The following is a 6,000-nucleotide window of genomic DNA, read 5'->3' on the forward strand; positions in this document are numbered from 1 at the left end:
TTAAAAGAAGTAACAGCGACCCATGGCAACGGGCTTGCAGCTATGCCACGACGACATACGAATAGTGACGAGCAGACGCTGGTCCCCTGCGCGCCTGCAGAACCTGCGTTCGCACGGGCTTACTACAACACGGCCTCACTGCGCATGCGTGCTGGGCACGTTACCGACTCGGCCACCGGAACGGCTGAGCAAGCGCGATCTGCGGGTATCAGTGCTTGCGTCATAGCGCATCAGGAAGATGACAGTCATACCGGCGGAGATAAGGTGAAGCCAGCTGAAACTCGGTCGATCAACGTGTAAGCTTCGTGGTGCGGTCGGTGCGGTCCCTCTATTTCGAAACGCGCGTTGTCTAGACGCAGGTAACGCACGGAGAACGCTTTTTCGTGTGTTCGCTCGATCGGGGCCGTATCATAGAGAGCCGCACTTTCTTGCATGACCTTTAGTCTCTGCCTGGAGCTTCAGTTGCGTTGAACTAGCGCAACGTGTGCCGAGTTTTTCTGCGCTATAAGGACAAGCAAGGACAGCTCAGGAGTCCATGTTCTTGAATATAGGTTAGTACTAACCTTTCCGTCGTCCTCTCGTGCTTCTGAGAGTTTTGGCACTTAGTTTACGGATATTGCGTTTCGATGAATGCACTTCAAGTCCATTTAACGGTTAGTTCGTTTGAGAGTGTTCTCGTATTTGTATAGACATCTTGCTTGGCGTAGGTTACGGGTGGAATTTCGCCCACGATAGTTCAGTGCACCTTTAGACGGAGTACGTGACAATGGTAACCACGACAGTGCACTGATAGCAACGATACAGTCAGGGTTATTGGTATTGAATGCGTTTGTTGAGACTGACACTAACTATAGACAATGCGAGCACATTGTCCGCGTCAAACCTCATCCTATACTCCTTCCTGCTTCGCATATTGAAAATAGCTTCTTGGTGTAAGCGATATATGGCGTTGATATGTTTTCACAACTGACGCACAAATCGGGAATGGAACATGTGGTACTCGGCCTTGCGCCATAGTTTACACGGGGTCGAGATGGCCAGAAGCACTGCTTTGTCATTATTATTTCGGTATTAGTTTCGTTCATGCATTATCTCATTTACCGTGGCTTAACCGTGGCATCAACCGAATGGCTGTAAACGAAGAAATATGGCTCACTCACGAGCGTAGAAGCTCAGTGTTGGCCTTTCACACTCAGTGACGGAAACCTTCTGGCTGTAGTCCAAGCTGTCTCGAAAGTAACCGCGGTTGTCTTCGTCGTAGCAGCCGAGTCACACGTTGTAGTAATCGCACCGCTGGCACGAGTTGTTGGGGTCTCGGTGCTGACGCCCGTTATTGCCAATGGGTCGCAAGCCCCAAGGGTAGCGTTGGCCTGGCGGCCTGGGGCACTGGAAGCATCCGAAGGTCCCGGCAAAGCAAGAGAAGACTGGTAACAGAACAACTTGTTTATTCTAACATAGCAAAAGAGCGGCCGGTCAGGTCGACCGAAGTGGAGAGACGGGAGAGCACGTAACTCAACAGTACAAATCGGAGCCTCTCTCCTGGCGTCCGGGGGCAGCTGCTCTTATACTCTCGGCGTCGCGGTCCAAAAGGGAAGGTCACGGGATGAAGGTCACGGGATGAAGGTCACGGGACGGCGGAGCATGAGCCCACGACGGCGCGCACGGTCGAGCCGAGAGACCTGCTGAACCGAGTGCAGTGACGCATCGCCAACCCGCCCACACGACGGCGCGAACGGTTGAGCCGAGAGACCTCCAGGCTCCTCATTCGGGGAACTCCGCTCCCCGGCTGCCGCGCTTTGACAAGCGAGGGCACACACACACACACGCACACACGAAGACACGTGGCACTGAAACACGCCTGGACACGCTTGGCGGGTAGGCGTTGCGGCGGCGTCGAACGGGCCAAAATGTCCGCCGCTTTGAACAAAGCCCCGGCGTCCGTTGCATCCGCGCCGGCATTACCGCGCGTTGTACACTCTAAGCCAAAAAGGACTAAAACGGGTATGGCTGTTGGTCTCTTGGGGGACTAAATGACCTGCCACAGATTTTGAACCAATTTTGGACTAACTGCGGGAGCAAATGCAGCGGCCTAACTGGGGGAGCAACTACTGCAGACTAAAAGTGAGGGCAACTTTTAGACCCTCCCAGTTAGTCCCTAGAGGATCAACGGTTAGTCTGTTAAAGTTAGTCTACAGGAGTAACTGCAGGAGCAACTTTTAGTCAGTCCCAGTTGGTCCCTAGAGGACCATTAGTTAGTCTGTTATGGTTAGTCCACAGGGAGTAACTGCAGGAGCAACTTTTAGTCCTTCCCAGTTAGTCCCTAGAGGACCAACGGTTAGTCTGTTCAGGTTAGTCCACAGGGAGTAACTGCAGGAGCAACTTTTAGTCCTTCCCAGTTAGTCCCTAGAGGACCAACGGTTAGTCTGTTCAGGTTAGTCCACAGGGAGTAACTGCAGGAGCAACTTTTAAGCCAGGGAGGACCAATGGTTGGGCTGGTTAAATTAGCCCAGAGACTATCTGTTCGCCCTTCTCCGGAGAAATGTTCTTCCTTTCAAGTACTTCCACTAAACCAACAGTTGTTCCCCCAAGATTAAATGTTGCCCACCATAAAGGTAATGGCTATACCACCTTAATGTTCTTCTAAAGGCTAACGGTTCAAACAGGAATGATTAACATTCAATCCGAAACAATGTGTTTCTGATTGAATATAGTGTTTGGAATAAATCATACTTTTCAGTCATGCACCGAAATCACTTTTCCAATAATTCCAGGTTGCCATAGCTTTTCAAGCAAAAACAATGATCGAACTCAAGTAACCCATGTTTATTTTTGATTACATATTGCCACCATCATCTTGAGCCACAATTAACAAAACAAAAAAAGGAATACTAGCATACAAATGCCAAGTCCTTGGTATACAGTAATGACATATAAATACAGGAGATAAAAAAAATGACTGAAAATATGCAGCAGTTCAAACAAAATAAAACAACTCCAAAGTATACAGCAGAAGAAACGTGTCATAGCCAGAGTAAAATCATGAAAATGAAATTAAGTCAGGAGCAGTCACAGTCAAATATAAGTTAGAAGCACTTACCCCGAATGCAGAGATCTAACTTGGCTCGAACTTGACATCTGGCAGTCTCAAGACAGCTTCGCCGCGCGTCGTAAATCGTGCTTGATCTTGAGGACGACTTGGGAACGACTTGGCTGCGTCGAAGTCCGCTCAAGTTTGAAGTCTGCTCCCGGGCTAGCTTGAAACTGACTTCGTGTGTTATTCCAACATGGCAGCCTCCCGAACGGACGTCGCGCGGAGGTTAGCTGCTTTCGAGTTTGCTTGCTACGCCATGGATACAGCATTTTCAGAGGCGCAGCCCTTGCCGAAAATTCCGCGACCTACCCTACGTGACCGAGGGAATTCGATGGAGCTGTACGACGACGAACAATTCCTCGGTCGCTGCAGATTCACGAAGAACGCCGTGCGACTTCTCGCTACGTTGCCTATCCGGGTAAGCGGGGACAATAGAGGACCGACTGTGTGCCTCCCATGCTGCAGTTGCTGATGGCTGTGATGTTTTACGGCGCTGGCACGTTTCAAACAGTCACCGGAGGTCCGGTCCGCATTCCTCAGTCAACAGTGTGCCGCGCAGTAGGAAAGGTGACTCTGCTCATCGCGAAGCACCCGCGCCCGATGCTGGTGCGCTTCCCGCAGTCGCGGAAAGATTGATTGCGAGCGTATTTTCTCATCTCCTGTGACTACACATAATAAAAAGTAGCCCAAATAAGTCAGTCATGCAGAACATGTGCGCTTACCAGTTTTGTGGCGCTTTCCCTTTTCTTCCGCAGCTTCCTCTTTCCGCTTTTGCTTCAGGTTGGTTCAGCATTTTTTCAGTTGCAGGTGATCACGCCGCGTAATCCTATGGTTGGCATTCAAATGTTTTGCTATTTCTTTCCATGTCTGATTCTTCTTGGTCAACGACGCGACGCCAGTTTTCTTGCATTCCACAATATGCTTGTAGCCGTTCAGGAGTGTCGTCGGCAGGCTCTTTTCGTCTTCTTTAAAACGGGCTGCCGTCTTACGCTGCGGTGCATTCTCTTGGGAGGAGACCGTACGTGAGTGCGACATTTCAGCGTCAAAGCCTGTTGACAGAACAGCAATTTCGTACCAAATGCGGCGCGCGGCCGTCGCGCGAGCCCCACAACTTGTTTTCCTAACAGACGACACTTTCCTAGCAGACGACACGCACTGCCAATTTGCGATGTCTACGACGGTGCCGCACTCTCCCTCTCGTTGTTCTCGACAAACCCTCCATGCGAAGCAGACAAATCGTTTGCACGTGTCATTTTATTTATTTATTTTGTTTTTTATCGGGTGTTGTCACCCATATGGGTCCGGGCAGGGGACTCAACGGCGCTCGGTACTCTTCGTTCGCAGCACATGTTGCAGTTTTTTTCTTGTTTGTGACTCCGGCCTAGTGCGTTCGAATAGGTTGGCTTTTTCTTCAAAGGGCCACGTAGCCCGAGCAGAACACGGGCCGTCGCCTTCCTTCTGGAATGCCTATAGGCGAAAAGGGAGCGAGCTCCCTCAGAAACCGACCGTATGCCTCGTCTCGGCCTCTTGTATCCGGTTGCCGGCCCAGACGGCGCATGAACGCCTTGCGGCAATCGAGAACAAAAGCCGTTTAAAGACCACCATACGAACCAACCATTTCGTTCGCTTCTCTACGGCAACAAACATGCAACAAGACCTCTGAGTTAAAGATAAACTAAAACCAAAATATATGTGACGATAAAATTGATTTGCACTCAAATACACTGTCGCCTAAAAGTGTAGCGGCGACTTGAAAAGATGGTGAAACCTGCAACTCAAAAAGCGCGCCAAAACACCGAAACTTGAAGACCACTTAAATCCGCCGGGAACGCGCGCTTTCCGCAAGCAACACTACCCATCGCAGCGGCGGACGTAGCCAGATAGAATAAGTTTACGCAAACTATACTTCAGCACTTATGCCCTGGTGGAAATTTGGAAAGATACACACTTTTTTGCTGTACAACGTGCCTTACGCTAATAAATTTATTGTTAACCTCGAACACAGACGAGCAACCTGCTTTTGTATTGAAGCACAGTCTTGACTTGACGAAGCAAGTCAGCTTGAGCGTCTATGAAACGCGAAAGCCGACTTGGGCGTTTGGAAGTCCGCCTTTTGCTTCGGGCCGACTTCGTCAAGTCAAGTCCAAGCCGGATCCAAGTTAGATCTCTGCATTCGGGGATTAGTGTCTCTTTAATATCCTGGTCAGATGGGCAAACTTAGGGCACCTTGAGTGAATTTAATTTACTTCGTTGAGTGTCACTTCAGCAGCAGGGTGCTAGGTGGCAAACCAAAGTGCTATTCAGGAATACTGAAAATGATGCTACAGTGAAATCTTAATATAGTAAACTTCAGGGGACTACAATAAATTGTTCGTTAATATGAAAGGTCATTATAGCAAAAGCCCCAGAATTAACAATTCCGTGCATCAAGCCATAAGTGTGTAAGTTTTGACTGTGTGAGCCATCCATAAAAACTTTATAGTTGGCCCTCTGCCTATTCTGTTGCTATTTTCCATTGACTCGGCCACCATATACCACCAAAGCACCGCGGCGCACATGAAACAGACGCTGTCGACAAAACCACAGACAAGCTCCCAGACGCCTCCAAAGCACAATGTTCTTTTTTCTTCTTTTCTTTTTTGTCACTTTCATTGCCGCATGCGGTCACAAAACCTATTATGTCGTCACCTCCAGAAAGAACAAAAGAAAAATTTGTGGTCTCCTCGCTACGCTCACGGCGCGCACGCTCCGATTCCGCGCGCGCCGGACGACCACCGCGGGTTCGAGCACTCCGAGGCGCCATGCGTGCAGGGCACCGCGTCCGCGCCTGCTCCGGCCCGCTCCGTGTGCCGACGCGCAGCTGCGCGCGTACGCGCCCCGCCGGCCCCAGCTTAGGGGGAAGGCGAGAC

The sequence above is a fragment of the Dermacentor andersoni genome, chromosome 11 (genome assembly GCF_023375885.2).
Source record: "Dermacentor andersoni chromosome 11, qqDerAnde1_hic_scaffold, whole genome shotgun sequence".
In the NCBI taxonomy this organism is placed as follows: domain Eukaryota; kingdom Metazoa; phylum Arthropoda; class Arachnida; order Ixodida; family Ixodidae; genus Dermacentor; species Dermacentor andersoni.